The sequence below is a fragment of the Mastigoproctus giganteus genome, chromosome 7 (genome assembly GCF_048544385.1).
Source record: "Mastigoproctus giganteus isolate SK-2022 chromosome 7, ASM4854438v1, whole genome shotgun sequence".
Lineage (NCBI taxonomy): Eukaryota > Metazoa > Arthropoda > Arachnida > Uropygi > Thelyphonidae > Mastigoproctus > Mastigoproctus giganteus.
The window spans coordinates 37771472-37790923 of record NC_143581.1 but is presented as its reverse complement, the minus strand read 5'-3'; the positions used below and the strand labels follow the sequence as shown (position 1 = coordinate 37790923).

General features: G+C 37.9%; 1 protein-coding gene and 1 long non-coding RNA gene across 2 annotated transcripts in view; one reads left to right on the top strand and one right to left on the bottom strand.

Moving 5' to 3' along the window:
* The window catches only part of LOC150082825 (uncharacterized), a 339289-nt gene extending 326129 nt beyond the window's left edge, over nucleotides 1–13160 (bottom strand). Inside the window, exon 1 of the long non-coding RNA XR_016547197.1 lies at nucleotides 13139–13160. This is a non-coding gene — a long non-coding RNA (uncharacterized LOC150082825). The remainder of the gene's footprint in view (nucleotides 1–13138) is intronic.
* Nucleotides 1–19452, top strand: part of LOC150082824 (BTB/POZ domain-containing protein kctd15-like) — a 127694-nt gene that overhangs the window by 98056 nt on the left and 10186 nt on the right. The gene's annotated exons all lie outside the window — the stretch shown is intronic.

The following is a 19452-nucleotide window of genomic DNA, read 5'->3' as shown; positions in this document are numbered from 1 at the left end:
ATGATGCATTTGCACTAACTTATATAATTTTTATTAAGTATTAAACTACTAAAACACCATCTGACATCTCTCAAATTGTGGACTTAATTTCACAACTGGGTTGTCAGCTGTTATATCTACCCACCCACCGATGAAGGGCCAAATACATCTCTGAAATAGCAGTTTTGGTAGTACCCACTGAGATTGAGAATAAGTAACAATAGTCTTCTCTATTGGGGACGCGTTATTTATCCCGGGTATAAATGAGCGAGCGTGAGTAAAATGGATGCAACTCCTTTTCTTTCTTTGCGGGGAAACTCGGGATAGCAGGAGACTATCCTCTTCCTTTCTGCTAACTCCAAAGCTTTTCTCCAACTTTTAGGAGCCTGTAGGTTAAAGAGCATTACACCCCTACATATATATCCTGAGATACCGCCAACCAATATGCAACAAGTTGCAAAGGCATTCACAATACGAGATGTAATGAAACGATGCCACTATAATAACGTTGGTTAATTTAACTGCGTATAAACATTATGCATTTGCACTAACTTATATGTCCTGCAATTAAATTAATCTGAGTATAAATAACAATACATGCCGCCTTTGAATATACTTCATGGGTCAACACTTGAGATTTATTAGCTTTGCTAACTGCATGAACCGCGACTTTTTTTTGCATTTAAATAAGTTGTAGTGATTCATCATTCTCTCCCCTCACAAAGACAATTTCCTGATAGGTTATTTGGGTTTTCCAAATGTCATGCTTCTTACTTCTCACATATATTCCACTCTCTGATGTGCAACTTGCCTAAAGGTAAAATTAATCGGTCGTTTCTAAGAAACGTTATAATTTCCACATCTTACAATTATGATAGTTTTTCCTGTTGACTATGTGTATGTAGGATTACATTTAAATATTTAAACTTTTCAAGTACCTTGCATTTAAAAGGATTAATCCTTTTAAATATAAAGTATTCACATATGTGAACCGCATCGTTTGCAATGTCTCGTTCTTACAATTCGATGTGTACATTCACAAAACACTTGGCAAGCATCATTCCAAAAGAAAGAACTGGTTTGCGAACCTACAGTCTCTTGTAACTGCTTGTATAGACCCTCAGTTGCCCTTCTAGTAATTAGTTCTCATGATTTTAGCACATAATTAATATGTTTGTTCCCCGTGGAGGTAACTCAGAAAGGTAATGAACCAAGCTACGATGCATCCAGGCAAGCTAATTAAGCGTACTGCTTTATTTATGACCTTCATCATAGCTTTGCTTCCACCTCAGCTTAATCTCGCTTTCATTGTCAGCTGGTCATATAAACAGCGTTGTCAAACCACTATGAATATCATTACAAGCGTGAATATGCTAAACAAGATTTTGGCTCTATGAGGGTACTGATCGACGAAGTTTCCTTTTTTCTGGAAACAAGAGATGCTGGGAAATTTATTGCTCCTGGAATAAAACACCATTCTTTTGTTCAGTGGTCATAACCTTATAGCGATGAGCAATGTTGTGATCCAAGTAATTTTCACCCTAATTTCTTTCTGGTTTTCATGAGTTCCTGTGCTTCGTCACGACCTCAGTTTTTATTTATTATTAAATGTTCTTAGCTATTATAAGCTGCCACCATCCCAAAAGACCATAATATAGATACAACTAATAGGTATACCGGAATGTTTCCATACACATATATCTTAGCCGGAGATTAGCTTTTCAAAACCTCTAAGATTCCATTAAATACAAATTCTACTGGAAATTCTATTTCCTCCGACGTTACCTTGGTATTCACGTTGGCTTTGAGGAAAATAATAATTAGAAAGGTGTACTTGAATTAATATGATAAAGCAGGCTGTATCCCTGATCCTGATAACCAGGCTTTTTTTTTTTTTGCAAATAACATCGAACACTTTTAATTGACCAATAATTAAGTGTTCGTAGTTCTTTATCAATAATCAGTTTAATCTTTTGTACTATTTAATAATTATCCTTAACATGTTTATAGATAATAACATTATCCTACCGCATAATGTAATTTAAAATTATTAAATTAATATATAGACTGCAAAATCCAGAATCGGTAACCTCGAGAAATTTCTATTTTTGGATATTCTGGTTTTCTGAAAAGAAATCAAACTAACCAAGTGTTATTATAGTTACGTTCAGAATTTTCTGGAGGGGAAAGGAAACTGAAACAGTGTACCGAGGAATAATTAGCTTTATTCAACCCGTAGCAGTAAAAAAGCCATATTGTTTTGATTATGGAGGAGGGCGGAGGCTATAGCAACTTCAGCCGACGCCTATAGGCGTCGCTGTAGCCCCTACCTAGAACCAGAGTTGTCCAGGCTTGGACAACTATGCCTAAATAATAATACAAAAAAATAATAATATACATCAACCCTCTCAGAATACAGACATTTTATTGTCCCAATAAAATATCCCAAGATCATTTAAGCTAGCTTAGCTCCCAGTAGCGAAGTCGTTCTGAACATTTTTTGTCACACGACTTCCCCTCCCTAGATGCCCTTTCTGATCTAGCGCTTCTTCTAACAAGGTCAAGAAATTGTAGCGTGATTTTATTTATGAGTCCCCAGGAAAAGGTGGTGTTGATTCACTCTGGGTCACTCCGGAGAGGGAAGACCGCCGGCCATAGTTTCAGAACAACTGCAACGGGGAACTGTGCTGTAAACTTCTAAAGTATTATGGTAAATCAAAATTGCAAAAAAAACAAAACAAAAAAAAACCTTCGTATGTAAGTGCTTTTGCTACATGTAAAAATGAAATTGTTTGTTTTGTGTTTATAATTAAAAAATTCTAATTGTATTTTACCAAACAGAGGTAACATTTTTTACACTGAAATTTCTGCAAAATGTTTTAATCAACCTACTTAAAAAAAAAAAAAAAAAAAAAACTTCAGTTAGATTTGGAATATACAACTGTACAATTATATAACTAAATATAGTTGGTAAAACTATATATAAGTGGGTATCAGCTGAAATTTTTTTGAATAGAGAATATGACCATGTACAGTACCAGTGGGGTGATAATGAGCTCCATATAATTACCATCAATTATTATCCGTAAAGATGACTACAGTGGTCTCAGACAGTTTTTAAATTCTGTACAGTGGGATCAACTGATGATGTTACCAACAGCAAATTCTAAGTGGGAAGCATTCAAGGAATTAATCGTGGAAGCTACTAAAAGTTTCATACTTATTAAGAAATATTGTTCAAGGTTTAGGACTAAATAGTTGTCAAGTCAAATAAACTAATGAGACTCGTGGCAGAGAAGAAAAATGCTTGGGATGCATATAAATTATCAGGCGACACAGAAGCCTATGGCAGATATAAGCTAGTCTGTAATCAAGTCACAAAGGAAATTAGGCAAGCGAAGGCAGATTATGAGAAATCTTTGGCAAAGGATGCTAAGAAAAACAGCAAGGATTTCTTTATTTATATAAACTCTAAAAGGAAGGGTATGAATCTGATTGGTCCACTTGATAGCGATGGTTCGACTGTTAACGATTCTGCTCAGATAGCAAACAAACTGAATGAGTATTTTGCATCTACATTCACACATGAGGAGTTATTAAGGTTTGAAAATGGCAGAAGGTTATCAAATTGTAGCAGGGTGCTTAATGATTTTGAAATAACTGAGAAGAAAGTGGAGGAGAAACATAAGAAAGGCACCTGGGGTGGATGGGATCTATCCGGCTATATTAAAGGAGGCGGCAAAGGAAGAAAGCAAATCGTTAGCCATAATTATGAGAGCATCCTTGGACTCAAGGGAGATGTGCAAATGTATCCCTAATTCACAAAGGGGAAACGAAGGGTGACACGGGTAATTACAGACCAGTTAGTTTAACTTCTGTTCCGTGTAAAATAATGGAGTCACTGGTTAAAGATGCATTGCAGGATCATCTAGACAAGACTGCAGCAATAATTGAGACACAGCATGGGTTTGTTAAGGGAAAGTCTTGTCTGACAAATTTGATAGGATATTATGATGTGGTTACAAAGGAACTTGATGCAAAAAATAATTTTGATATCATATACTTGGATTTCAGGAAAGCTTTTGACACTGTTGTGCATGGAAGACTACTGTACAAATTGGAGCAGAACGGTATTAAGGGCAAGTTGCTACAATGGATAAAGGGATGGTTGAGTGGGAGAAGACAGAGGGTGGTAATCAATGGGTGCTGCTGTTCGTGGACTAATGTTATTAGTGGAGTCCCACAGGATTCGGTGTTAGGTCCACTGTTGTTTTGTATATTTATCAATGATATTGATGAAGGTATATCAGGCTTAATGTCGAAGTTTGAAAATGATACAAAGGTTGGCAGTGGGCTACTGCAACAGGATCTAGAAAATTTGGGCAGATGGGCTGAGGAGTGGCAACTGAAGTTGAACATTGCATATGGGTAGAAGTAACCCCAGAGAAACGTACCAACTGTGTGGTACTACACTTAAGGTGGTAGAAAATGAAAAAGACCTAGGAGTAATTGTGTAGTCACATATGAAGTTTTCTGAGCAATGCAGACAGGCAGCCAGGGCAGGTCATGGGGTTTTGTCAATGATATATATGAATTTTGCTAGCAGGGAGAAGGAGGTGATTGTCCCTCTGTATAAGGCAATGGTCAGGCCACGCCTTGAGTACTGCGTACAGGTCTGGAGGCCTCATTTTAGGAAGGATGTAGATTTACTTGAGCGTGTACAAAGAAGGGCAACAAGATTGGTTAGGGGAATGAAGGGATCCTCTTACCAAGAGAGGCTTAAGTTCTGCAAATTGCATTGGCTGGAGACTAGGCACCTGCGCGGTGTTCTGATTGAGGTGTATAAGGCCTTGAATGGGTTGAGCACGCTGAATTCTGATGGGATCCTTCCACTTGTTCAGATTACGAACCTAAGGGAACATAAATTCAAATTGAGGAAATTTTTCAAATAGAGGGAATTGTTTTGTAAATTTTTTTTTTTTTTTGTGATGCTGCATAAGCTCATACACTTGCTTTCTTGCATCACATGCCACTACTACTATCTCACTTAGAATGGTCAGTGCTAAAGCCACTTGATAAGTGAACCCCTGTTACTTTTGTATTTTATTTTTATTCGGTTCGCTTCGATTATTATTTTAGGGCGTTTAAACTAGACACCAACAACATTCAGTCACAGACAGGTGGTTTCAAGCAACTTTTAATTCGAAATGCTGATACATACTAGAGACACTTCTGATCTATATGAGGTCTTGCGGTCAACTTGTGGTCGACACCTACTAGAATTCGTCTCCATGTTTCCTGCAAATAACCTGCCAGAGTCGGTCTGGAGGAAGGCCGTTTTAGCTGCAACCAAATGCAGAGATCCAATTCATACCACAAGCGTTTAATGGGACTGAGGTCCAGACTTAGACCCCGCTAGTCCAACTTTTCGATGTCAGCGTTCACAAACTAGTCTTGAATGACTTGGAGCATTGCCACAATGTGGGTAGCTCATACCTGTCCGAAACGTTCAAGAAGGTTATGTTTTAAGGCGCTGCAATCAAGGAGACCAATTCCAAACCTCCTAAAAGAGTCCATCAGACGACTTCCACCAAACTTCATGGTGAAGATACTTCATCAGGAAGCGCTCTCCGAGCAATATTCACACCCAAATACGCTTGCAATAATATTCTCCAGAACAGTGGCAGAAGGTGCTGTGGGGTGAAGAGTCTTTCTACAGATTGATTACTCCACAACACCTTCTGCCACGAGAACATGTACGTCAAAGAACATCGCTCTAAACGAGAGGTTGGTGATTAGTGATATTGAGCTTAGGCGCAGCTTTTGCCCTATGCCCCACCACTGAACCCAAGACCATGCAGCTCCCTATGTATGACTGGAGTACTAAAAGTAGCTCACCTCTAAAACTGTTTGATTATGTTTTCATATGAGAAAGATTTAAAATAAAGAGACAAAAAAAAAAAAAAAAACTTTACCAAAAAGACATACATATTCTGAAACACACATGAAAATAAAATCAAAAAGGCCGGCCGGAATATAATCGTTTATTTGTTTATTTAATCAATTTTTGAGACCGTCGTCTTACCTCTGAACAGCAAGGTGCTCGTGGGGTTTACATCAGTTACAGGTTTAAGAGTTATAAACTCAGAAGATAAATAGAGTAATGCAATAATAAAATAGATCCGATATGAATTTACAAAATTTTCAAGATTAAATAAAATAAATAAATACAAAAAAAAAAAACAAGACTAAATTAAAATAACTAATATACAAAAATAAAATAAACAGCAGGGAGACAGCAGTTTGATGCAGTCTCCTCCTGGTTCACTGCGAACCCCACAGGACATCCCAGAAAAAACAACAACAAAATGTTAATCATTACATAACTTTAAATAAATCAAAATCCATTTATTCGCCAAAATCTGAAACAAAGCAGTTAGTTCAGTTATAACAATGCAGAATATAACTATGTGCCCGTCTTCTTTTGATTTTATTCTGACACAAACATTTCTTTCTGCGTTTTTAAAATATCTTCTCGGTATTTTTTATTTGTCTTCCTTATTTCAATCCTTTCTCCTATGAAAACATAACCAAGCAGTCCTAGAGGTTGAGTTACTTTTAAATAAAGGGTTGCTATGTATTAATACCCGAAAAGTATACTGCTATTTACATTATTCTACCAAAAGTCATAGAAAATTTGTAGTTATGGGCAAAGAATGCATTTATTCGAAGAAATGAATAGCGCATCGGCTATAATGGCCTGCTTTGAAATTGTCGTACAAGGCTTTCTACCAATTTCTGGTGGTACTGTGTTCCACTCCTTTAAAGCATTCATGAATTCCATTAACGAAGAGGGCGCATTGGCATTGTCGCAATTTTGGTTTTTAATTCATCCCTCTGAAACTTCATCCCAAAGATGCTCAGTTTGGTTGAAGTCGACTATGTGTAGTTCACTGCACAGGGTCGACTTATTTTATTCAACCCATGCGCTCACTATCCTTGCTTTGGGACATGGAGTTTCAGTGTTCAAAAGCGTAAGGCCACTTCTCCATAAAACTGCCACAACGTAGAGCATATAATCGTTAAGAATCAATGTGGGACCCAGGATTCTTGGGTCCATGCAGTGCGACCATTGATCTCTCTCCTCCCAGGTAATCACAACCCCTAATTTCATACATTGGAAAACACATTCAGGTAGTAAGCATTCTGCAGGCTCCTTCCATACACAAACATGTCTTCTGTCGCTCCACAGGACTGATTTCTATTGATTCACAGTCCAGATTCAGTTGGGCCTTATGGGCTGCAAATTTTCGGTGAAAAGTCATGGCTGCAAGCAACTCTCTTGTCGGAGAAATGCTCAGAAGTTTAGCTGTGGACGTTCTCAGCTCCTCAGATTCTCTAAGGGTTCGACGACGGACGAAGATAATCAGCAGTCTCAAAGCGCTTCGGCTCCCATCAGTCAGTATTAACTCCAAACTTGTCGTTTATTGGGCTCTGTACTTCCACTTTTCCAGCATGTGGCCCATTGTCGATTTAGGAATGCTTAGTTCCTGAGCAATAAACACGCACAGACATTTTTCTCAATACGACAGCTAAGTATCATTCCCCTCTAAAACTGTCAGCGTGCTCGCCGTTCAGCAGACACATTTGAAATTAATTCAAGACCGTTAATGACTTTTATAGATCAAAATATATGCATATTTCGTGGACACACAACACTTTCTGCAATCATCTCTGACTACAGAAAGTTTCGAGTGTCCACGAAATTCCTTTACCACATGACATGGATAAATTTGAAGCAAATTTAGATTCTTCAGCTAAGTTATAAAATGCCTTTGCACTACAAGGATATCAATGATTTATGTACGTATTTTTGAAACAAAAGGAAGGGAGGAGGAGCCAAAACCAGCTCTGCCCTCTGTTCTCCAGATTCCCTTCCATGGATATGAAACTAATCGCCAAATTAGAAATAAAAAATTTCTTCGAAAGTGTTTCGCACAATTCTCTCCAGTTACCATGAAGTACAGAACAACAGCAGAAACCGAAACGAAAGATGGATCTTAGAGATATGAATCAGCTTGCAAAAAATGACATCAGTCGTAACAATGTATGAGAAATTTATGTAAGAGGAAAGAGACTTGTTTCTGCCACACCATTCCTTGTGTGACAGAAAAATTTATGTTACTGATGCTACCATTCACCATACGTATGAGTAACCGGGTGTCTGAGAACACATTAAATGTGACAAATGTCACATTATCAGCAGAGTGTTAAAGAAAAGGCGGAAGGTGAATAGATCAGCTATGGTATCACGTGATGACGTCTTTGCAGCTGAGTGAACCCCCCTCACCTTAGGCTTTAAGCCCGACGCTTTCAACGAACCATGAAAAACGTGCATGAAAGTGGCCAAACCTTTATAAAAGACCGCCGTTCCTGCGTGGTCTGTGCCTGTGAGATATATATGCTGATCTTATGCGGTACCGTGAAATGACCCGGTATTAGTGGACAACCCCGTCTGCTTTCAGGTAGGGAAGTGTGTCAGTTAGAAACAAGTCTCTTGGCATACCTACCTATTTTAGTAGTTCATATCGTACTAGTATTCAAGGCAGGCTCACCAACCTGTTCACAACCCATACTCGGGCTGTAATTTACTCGCTAAGAAACGCTGAGTAAGTTTCATGTGCACGCGTTTATCTTCGAGAAATTTGTTACTACTTTTGCTGAAAGAATATAGTTCTCTTAGGGTATGAAAGCTATTTTTTTTATCATGAATTTTAAATTACCGTGCATTAACTACGGGACTCTTAATTTCCTGCGTGTAACGTCGATAGCTAAGATTCTAATAAATGTGATTTTGTTACGGAAAGTTGTTTGGATTAGACCAGGCTCGCTAATTGTGCCGTTTAGTCGGTTATTCGCCGAAGGCGCAGCGCTCATGATTGTGGTACCGGTACGTGATAAAAGACATTTATATATTTTTAAATGTTTCATATTTCTTTTGACTAGTTCAGGTTTTCATTACGAGATGGCGCCAACGATCCACGTATTTTCAAGGAAATTGTTTTTAATTATGATCAACAAGTACGTACAATACAGTACAGTACTCTATTATTTATAAACCCGTTTACTTTTACAAGTAAACCTAGAAGTACGTGAATGAAGAGACGGATTCTACCTCCCCTTCCCCAGATTTTGGAATATTTGGACAAAAAAAAAAAAATTCCATGTGTTGGAAATAAAAATGCTTTTCTTTTAAACAAAAAAATCATTTTTTAAAATTTTTCTAATGCATTTTTCAATTCACAGGAATAATACTATGATTTATTACACACAAAAAATTCAAACAGCTCAATTCTCGACATATTGTCCAATAACGGTCCTCCTAAACCAGCAGTTTCCAAAGTTTCTCGGGGGAACCCTTGATTTCTTTAGGGATGCTTGTTTTCATAAAGCACTTTAATGGACAAACCAAAACAAATAAATATGGGCAAACCATCCCACTAATCCAAGTACGAAGCACCTTTATTTATTTCATTATTTATATTTTATTTCTTTGAGATTAAATGTATTGAAGTATATATTAATTTATAAAAGTATGTATATTCACAGCTAAATCTTATGTCAAATCTGTTTATTTGCACTCTCTCGTTCTGGAACTTGGGGGGAGGGCGTGAAATTTATGAAAAAGTTTGAGGACTAATGTAAAAAAGTTTGGGAACCTCTGTCCTAGGCCAAAAAGCATCTCGAATAAGAACCATCTTCAGGAAAACCCTCCCTGCTATTAGTTTAACTTTTGAATACCTTTTGCAATGCAAGGCTTGCATAAACTACATTACATTAAATCTATATTAATTAACTAACGATTAATATGTATTAATTATCAATAATTAACCTATATTAATTAATGTTAAGTATTCCCCTATATTAATAAATATACATATATATTTTTTTATTTATTTGTTTTTTTATTATTATTTTTTTGATGTAACAAGATCGTCCCTCGCCTTTTATGAAAATAAAATTGATATTGCAAATAACTGAGAGACAATTTGGTTTATTAGTTCTCAACAGTAACGACAATATTAGTCGTTGTACACAATCGCATTTCATAATGCACAATGTTCATAATTCTGAATTAAGGAACGATGCCCCTTGTGATGACATATTCCCCCCCACCCTCCAGAATTTAAGGAACTTAAATGGAACAAATTTGTTTTAATGAGAGATTTGTTTACATGCAATTTCCAAAAAATTTCGAAGTATATTATATTGAGAAAGTATCTGAAGTTTCAGCTGCAGCGGTTGATTTATAATAAAAAAAAAAAAGGAACTGCTGGATAGTAATATTTGATTTCAGAACGTTTCCCAAAATTGTTTGAAAAATTCGAACTTTAAATGAATATATTCGGTTCGATTTCCTTACTAATAGATATTATAATTTATTCCTGTCCAACCCACTATACTAATAGATATAGTGGGTTGGACAGGAATAAAAAGCACAGGAGCGGCTTTGGTGCAATTTGACAAGAAATGTCCCCTGATAACTTTTCCCCCTTTAATCTTAGAATTATTATAAGCCTTAATATTGGCATAAGAAAAGTAGTGACGCAATAAGTCTATAATTCACTTCCTCATACAAAAAAGATTAATGAAATGCTCAGTACTTATCAAAAAAATAGCGTCTCTCTCTGTACACATCACTGTTTATTTAATTAATGAATATGTAAAAATAATGTATAAGTTTTTTTTTTAATTGCTGCTTTTGTTCGCATAACCTTATGTATATAACTGGTTTTGTACATACATCCACCAGTGTTTTAATTTGCTTGTAACTCCACCTGGCGGAGTAGTGTACAGAATGATGTCGAAAGTGTTTCTAAACTTTGTTAATTTACCTCCTAACAAAATCTTGCCAAAACGGGCATTTATTTAATTGCATTCATAATTAATCCTCGAGTTGGATAAAATTCTATAGCGACTAGATTCGTACGATATCACAAATCCAGAACCGTATTTCACTCCTTAGCTGAGTGGTCAAGCAACAGGATACAAACGTGCACGCGCTTTGAGTGACTGTGGATCAAGCTCGCGTAACTACTAAGCACAGTGTAATATTCTTGTATTCTCTCTATCTCGTGAACTTCTGACCTTACGTGGTCGTCCCGGAGTATACAAGTAGAAAATTTTAATATTCTCAATATGAATGAAATTATTATGAATAATATTAAAATTGGCCCATGAAAGAAATTTGATAAACTGTAATCTGAAGCAGATCCTCCGATGCTTAATATCCTAAACCAAACAATGAAATTAAAGAGGTGGGTGAAGGATCTTTAATTTTAGATCCACTGGCAGATCCACTTCAGTATCCTATGTCTAAACGCAGCTTTAAGCTGCCCGTATGCTATGAACAAGTAAACACAGGGATAATGCCAGAGAAGAGTTCTGCGCGTGCACAATATAGCATCTATTTTATGTGGTCTGCATGCTCGCCAGATGCGAAGGGGTTTACATTGGATGCGTTGCACCTGGGCCCCTAATCGAGGGAGACAGTCTCCCATCTCAACATAAATAAACGAGACCCCTTAACTCCTTTTGCATCCACGCCCCCAAGTACCTTTGCACGGTCCGGGGGTTTACAAAATAGTTGTGGGTGATAATTTGAATGATTGAATACGCTATATTTCCTTTGCGTTTGGCACAAGGGAAAAATAAGCTTTGATATGTCATTACATGTCAATGGACTTACACATTACTAAAATGTCTAAGGCAGTGGCGTCGTAAAATCTTGTGACGCATAGTGAAGTTAAATTTAGAGTTCCCTGTGTTAATTTCATAAGTTCTATATAAGAATTGAGGGGTACTTAGGAAACATTCTTTAGCTGGAGAGGGGAAGAATTCCCCGTAGTGCACTGCACCCAGTGGCGGATTAAGGATAGTTGGGGGCCCTGGGCAAATTATATTTGGGGCCCCCAAAAATAATAATAAAAAAAAAGAATAAAAAATAAATAAATTTAGATGGTAAATAAATGAAATTTTGTACTTTTGAATTTTTTGCTTAAAATTTCGCTTAATAACAATCATATTTTAAAATAAACTATAAATTCAGTTATTCTAAGTCTTAACTTTTATTCGGCGCCTGTGGCGGAGCCACACCCGCCATACCCTAGTTATGCCTGAAGCCACGTGTGTTCTGATACGTCTCTTTTGAGAGAGAGGTATAAGACAGGTGCTGATATATTCTCTACGCCTCTGGGGAATCTGTGTGGTGGCCAGAGATTTTCCCTTTTCTCCTTTATACAATTAACAGCCCACAGCTTAGGAAACGCTGGGAGTAAATAATAAAATAAGAATTATACCTTTAGAAAAAAAAAAAAATGCTACAAATATTAACTAAATTTCAGTGTTCAGTGTTTGAAGTATTATACCAATTTAAAATAAACATTTCAGTTGCGTACTATAAATAAAAAATATATTACAAGCAAACTACGCTTGCATTTCCTCTTCTCCCCCCCTCCACCTGGAATCCACCGTGTTTTCGATCAACATTTTGAACTGCCTCATGCGTTATAAATTTATTATGAATTTCAATCCCACTGTATATTTATCTATACGCCAGCAAAATAACAATGATAAATAAATTCTGTTCATAATCCAGGCAATAAATAGTTGAGTTTCACTCCTGCATGTCTCCTCGCATTATTTTTATATACTGTTGATATTTATATCTCATTATTATTTTACTTATTATTATATATCTTTAATTTGTACAAGTATTTAAAAATATTGGGGTTCAGCAGAAAATTTCAGTTTGTAGTAGGTTTCGCAGCAGGCAGGAAAAAAGACTTTTTTTTTTTTCACGATCACGTAACATTTAGATTTACTTTTATCATGTTTCTTTATTGGTGTACTCGTTTCCATTTCTGGTGGTAACGATTTATGCAGATTTGCTCACGTTTACAGCTCTTTCTTTTGTAATTGCTAATTGCTAATGTAATTGCTAAAAATATCACTCCAAGCAGTCATTACCTGAAAATGTTAGCAACATGATATCGTATAACGAAGCTTTTGGTCAGTTCTCATTTAACATAATTACTGACAATAAAACTAAATAAGCTTATCATCGTGAATACTAAATATATTTATTTATTCAGCTTACCTGGTGTTACAGGACTTATTTGAACAAATGGCAGATTAAAAAATATATATAATAAAACACACTAAGAATAATCCAGCGCACCACAACACAAATTAAAAAATGGCAAAAGACAACAATAATTACAGAGGGCAGTATATACGGAAAACAGTGGGACAAGAGTAATGAATCATGGAATGAATACACAAACCAAATAAATAAAATAGCCCAAAATTCGAAATATTAAAACTAAATAAATAAAATGTCTAGTAAAATTACTTTTATTTCATTCGTGAAATGTAAAATTAAGAGATATTTTAATGAAATTACAATCTCAGGTGAACAAAACTAACTAGATAAATAAGTGATATTAAAATAAAAATTCAGATAAAAGTCAAAGATATGTCTGTATAACAAGATTAATGTACGAAAACTCAGTGTTATTTCAGAACTATGATACTTAGCCTACATCCAAAGAGCATGTTCAAATTCAGAGCCATTATAGGTTGACTCATATAATGGCTACCAAAAATTTTCAGACGGTGCGAATAAGATATATGAAAAACAGAAAGAAGTTTAAAACGTACGCAGGCAATACAGAGAGATCGCAAACAAGCAAAATGAGTAGCTGCATGACGCTTACGGTTTTCAAAGAAGTTTAATTGCTAGATGCCATATCATAAATTTGCCATTATGTGCGATATAGTGACAAGATAGAAATGTAGGACGTTGTTGTGAGCGTGCACAGTCAGTTAAACAACGACAAAAAAATAATAATAAATAATAATAATAATAACGGGAATCGTCAACAAAGTGGTGAAAGGGAACAAAAGATGTCCTTGGAAAACGTTATGCCGGAGTTCCAGGTCTGCGTCCGTAAGTACTTGGTGACATGGGGTTTCGTGGCACAGTTGTTGCTTGCAAGCCTCATATACTAAAGAATGCCAGTCATCATTTGCAGTTGTGATTGGCCTATTGTTCTTGGACCATGGAACAAAAGAAAAAAAAAAAGTCATATTAGTGCCACGCGAGTAGAGAAAACCTTGCTGTCCACCCTTCAGACCGACTAACTCAGTCACAGAGTAAAAATAAGCCATAAATTTTCCTCGTATTATTGGTGGGATTCAAACTCGGGCCTTTTCCACCCGGTGTGGGGAGGACGGTAATTGCAACCACTGTGTACAGGCAAGGACTGCAGTGTAAATATAGCCTATGGATCGATGAATTGCACTAGTCTTTATGTCAAGCAGTCGAGTTTGGGTGTGGTGAATACCGAGGAACGCCATCTGCAGCTGTCTATTGAGCTCACAATGAAGTTTGAAGGAAGCAAGGTACCATGACTCTACTTCCTTCGAAATACAGATGGTGTGGGCATCTTCTTATCGTTCGGACTTTGATCATTAGTTGCAATATAGTGTTTCTCGTCAAGTGACTCCGGGGTTCTCCCCCCCCAACTTCGCATCGTAAGGGTAGTCATGCTATCAAACTCTGTAAAGGCCAGAGAGTGCGTGTTTGTTGCGTAGTTTGGGTCATTTAATGTTGGCTTATGTTATTCCTCCGGCCACTTGGCCTAGGGGCCGGTATAACACTAGTTTACTTCCAGCACAACGGGAAGGTGGGTATGCACTAGGATGTGAAAGGTGTCTGGCTAGGATGAACCTGGGCATCGCCTGAGTTTTCCCCCCATTAAAAAAAAAGAGACTGGAGGTTTTTATTGAAAGAGAAGGGCAGTGATGATAGTTTGAGTTTGGAGAAAAGTTGAAGGTAAAGAGGGTAGATGATAGGAAAGCATCCACGAGGAAATATGAAATTAAAGGGACAGAGCCACAGATGCATGGGCTGAGTAGAGTGCACAGTGTGTTTAGTGTCAAACGGCACCAGGGGTTTCCCCCATCTCAGCATAGTATACATTGTAGGTATGAAACAGAACACTGTCAATGTCAGAGGTTTAAAGGTTTGTGGATTTTGTATATGTGTAGTGTCATGTACCATTGTTCCTCTGGTCATTTAGCCGCTGGCCGCTAATGGGATCCAACGTTGTCCACACTCCGCCTCGTGGAGGTAGACCAGGCACACCAGTATTATAGTTATTTACTCTAGCAGGTCCTGCCACCTATTTTTCCTGAGATTTCAGTGGCTAGGACCTTAAAAAAAAAAAAAAAAAACACACTGTAGATAGGGGTCAGCCAAAAGCAGTACTAGTTATGCGATTTGCTGTTATTAAGTTTCTGGGTGTAGGGCTCAAGCAATTTAGAGATGGTTCGAATTCTAGTAGTTGTAAGTTAGAGGCGCGGGAGACTGCGCGCTGAATCCCATCAGTATTGAGCTTGCTAAACCATCCAAAGCCTTAAACACCACAATCAGATCACATCACATCACAGATGCCTAATCTGGGGTGGTGCCCCCAAAACCTCTCTCAAGCTCTTGATTCCATTCAAAAGAGGGCAGTTAGGTTAATTAATGATTCATCTCTAACAGAGTCTCTCCACTCGCTGTCTCATAGACGTACTGTTTCTCATAGACGTACTGTATAGTGACCACTGCTCTGTGAGGAGGTGCATTGTCCTGCTGGAAGAGTTCATTGCCCTGTGGATGCACGATGACCATGAAGGGATGCAGGTGATCTGAAAGGATGGACACGTAACCTGGAGCATTCAGCGATGAGTCTAGGCGTACCAGAGGTCCCAACGTGTGCTAGCTGAACACGCCCCAGGCCATTACTGATCGTCCACCTGTCTGAACAGTTCCTTGTTGACATGACATTCTTTCGCCCAGTTGAGACTTAGATTACTGTGTCGTAGTGTTATCAATGGGACTCTGGTGGGTCGGCGGCTCCCATAACCTATTGTGGCTAATGATCGCCTGATGGTCTTGGTGGAGACGTTTCTGGCACCTCCCTCGTTGAAGACGGCGGTGATTTGTGCCACTGTCTCTCTCTCCGGTTGGCTCAAACAATGCGAGACAAACGTCGACGGCCATGTTCATCCATCACCTTTCACCGCCCACAGCGCTGTCCACAATGAGATGTTATTCCGGAAATGTCGCATGACCAATACACTCTTGACACTGTCGAACGGGGTAGTACAATTTCTGTGCCACCTCCGCGATAGAGTGACCCATGCATCGGGCACCCACTATCATTCCTCTTCCAAGGTTGGTTAACCCACGAAGTTTATCCATACTGACATCAAATTACCGTCTACGTGAATTCAGTGATGCAGTGTACCTATATACCTGCCAAAGGGTGGGATCGTCCACTAGCGAGAGGGGTGACAGCGTCGCGTTGCCCAGGAACCAAGTATACCATGAATTCTGTCCTTTCAGCGTATATGCTGATGCTATTAAAGCAGTGCTATGTGGGTCGATAAACTGCTAGCTTGGGGCATCTGCTAGATTAACAAAAGCTGTAGGAAGAAATGTTTCTTGTAACGCTTCTATTGGAACATGCATCATCTTGGTAAGCAAGCTACCCGGGATATCAAGCGGAATACGTGGGAAATACGTGGTTAGGGCAACTAAGAGTAAGAACAGGTTCAATATACTTGCATGTACATCAATGCTAGGAACATAGTAAATGTCGATAAATTTTATCGATTTGAATTGCGTGCTGGTCAAGTAATCAGATACAGATATTGTAGAGATATCAAAGACTTGGTATCACTCAGATGTAAGAGATGTAGAATTTGAATATGGGGAGTACAATGTATACAGAAAGGATAGACAGGACAGGAGGTGGGGAGGGGTTATGCTCTTAGTTAAGAATCACATAAAATATAAGATAGTGCATCCAGTTAACAAGGGTGGCCAGTGCACTGTTGAGTCAATTTGGAGTGACATACACACTGGGAAAACAAAAATGAGGGTAGGAGAATGTTATAGGCCAAATGACTGAGATGAGTACAATGAACACCTCTACAGAGAAATATAGTGGGCCATTAAATCAGAATTTCTTATAATGGGGGATTTTAACTTTCCAGATATTGAGTGGAACGGGTGGTTTGGTCACTCACACACTGCCAAGACTTTTGTGGGTTTATTGGATGACTGTTTTCTACAGCAGAGTGTTGGAGAGGCGACAAGAGAGAGCAATACTCTTGACCTGATTATCAGCAGTGATTCTTCTTGCATTAAGAATCTGAAAGTAAAAGTACTACTGGGTGGCAGATATTACAGTGCATTGATGTGGTATTTAACTAAAGATGTATATACCACTGAGGGATATGCAAAGAGTTTTTACTTTCGTAAAGGAGACTACAGGGGTCAGACAGTTTGTAAATTCTGTACAATGGAACCAAATAATGTTATCAACAACAATTTATAAATGGGAAGCATTCAGGGAAATAATCATAGAAGTTAGTAGTTTTTTCATACCAACTAACAAATACAGTTCAAAGTTTTGACCCAAAGGGATGTCAGATGAACTGTTGAGACATGCGGTAGAGAATAAAAATGCATGGGATGCATATAAATTATTATATGCTACAGAGCCTATGGTAGATATAATCTAGTCTGCAGTCAAGTTACAAAGAAAATTAGGCAAGCCAATGCAGATTATGGGAAGTGTCTGGTAAAGAACGTCAAGAGAAGCAGCAAAAACTTCTTTACTAATATTAACAGAAGAAAGGGGCTGAATCACATTGGTCCATTTTATATAAATGGTTTAACTGTTGAAGAAACTGCTCAGTTTGCTGATAGGCTGAATAGATATTTTGCATCTACATCCACACATGGGGAATTCTTTAGGGAAGGGTATGACAGATGTTTTCCAAACTCTAACAGGGAGCTAAATGATTTTGTAATAACTAAAAGTAAAGTGGAAGAGAAATTGTTGAAGTTAAACATAAGAAAGGCACCTGAAGTGGATGGGATCTATCCAATCATATTGAGGAAGATAACAAAGAAGATAAGTAAACCCATAGCCATAATTATGGTAGCATTTTCGGATGCCGGAGAGATCTCTGTGAATTGGAGATTTGTGAACGTATCCCCAGTTCACAAAGGGGAATCAAAGGGTGATATGAGTAATTACAGAACTGTTAGCTTCTATTCCATGGAAAATAGTGGAGTCACTGCTAAAAGAAGTAATGCAGGACCATCTAGAGAGGAGTGCAGTTAAGCTTCAATCTTAGCATGAGTTTGTCAAGGGGTGTTCTTGTCTAACAAATTGATTAGATATCATGATATCATAACAAATGATCTGGATGCAAAAATTATTTTCATATCATATACTTGAATTTCAGGAAAGATTTTGATACTGTTACACATTATTATTATTACCTTTTGGTGCAAGGAAGCCTGGGGCTTATGCTGCAACTGCCAAAAAAAAAAAAAAAAAAAAAAGAATTCTCGAGTTACCCCGAGAGAGAGAGAAAGAGAGAGAGAGAGAGAGAGAGAGAGAGAGAGAGAGAGAGAGAGAGAGAGAGAGAGAGAGAGAGAGAGAGAGAGAGAAGTAGAAAGGAATCACCAAGAAAGAGAAGAATGATGATATCCAGCTCAGGACCCTGGGTTTGCCAAGCCCATACTCACCAGTTGTGAGCCCCTGGGGTTAATTTAACAGACTGCTGTACAAATTGGAGCAGCGTGGTACTAAGGGCAAGTTACTGCTATGGATAAAGGGGGATAATGAGGTGATGGTTGAGTAGACGTGGGCTATATTTATTATTGGAATCTCGCTGGTTTTGTTGCTGGGCTCGTTTTTATTTATTAACGATATTGATGAAAGTATATCAGGCTTAATGTCTAAGTTTGGAGATGCTACGAAGGTTGGCAGGGTAAGTAATGAGTAATAATGCTTTACTACTGCAACATGATCTGGAAAAATTAGGCAGTTTGGCTAAGAAATAACAATTGAGGTTTAACGATGACAAATGCAAAGTACTGCATATGGGTAGCAGTAATCCCAGATTAACATACAAACTGTGTTGTGTGGCACTACACTCAGGGTGGTTGAAAATTAAAAAGACCTGGGGCTCTTTTTCATTTTCTTGTGAATTGTGCAGCCCGATATGAAGTTCTGTGACAGTGTAAACAGGCTGCCTGGACAGCACATAGGGTTTTGTCTATGATATGCAGGAATTTTGCTATCAGGGATAAGGAGGTGATTATTCCATTGTATCAGGCAGTTGTCAGGCCACATCTTCAGTACTACATACAGGTCTGGAGGCCTCATTTAGAAATGATGTAGAGCTGCTGGAGCGGATGCAGAGAAGTGCAACAAGACTTGTGAGGAGAACAAAGGGGTGCTCTTACCGAGAAAGGCTTCAGTTCTGCAAATTGCAGCTTCTGGAGATTAGGCATCTGTGATGTGATGTGATTTTTTTTTTTTTTTTTTTTATGTA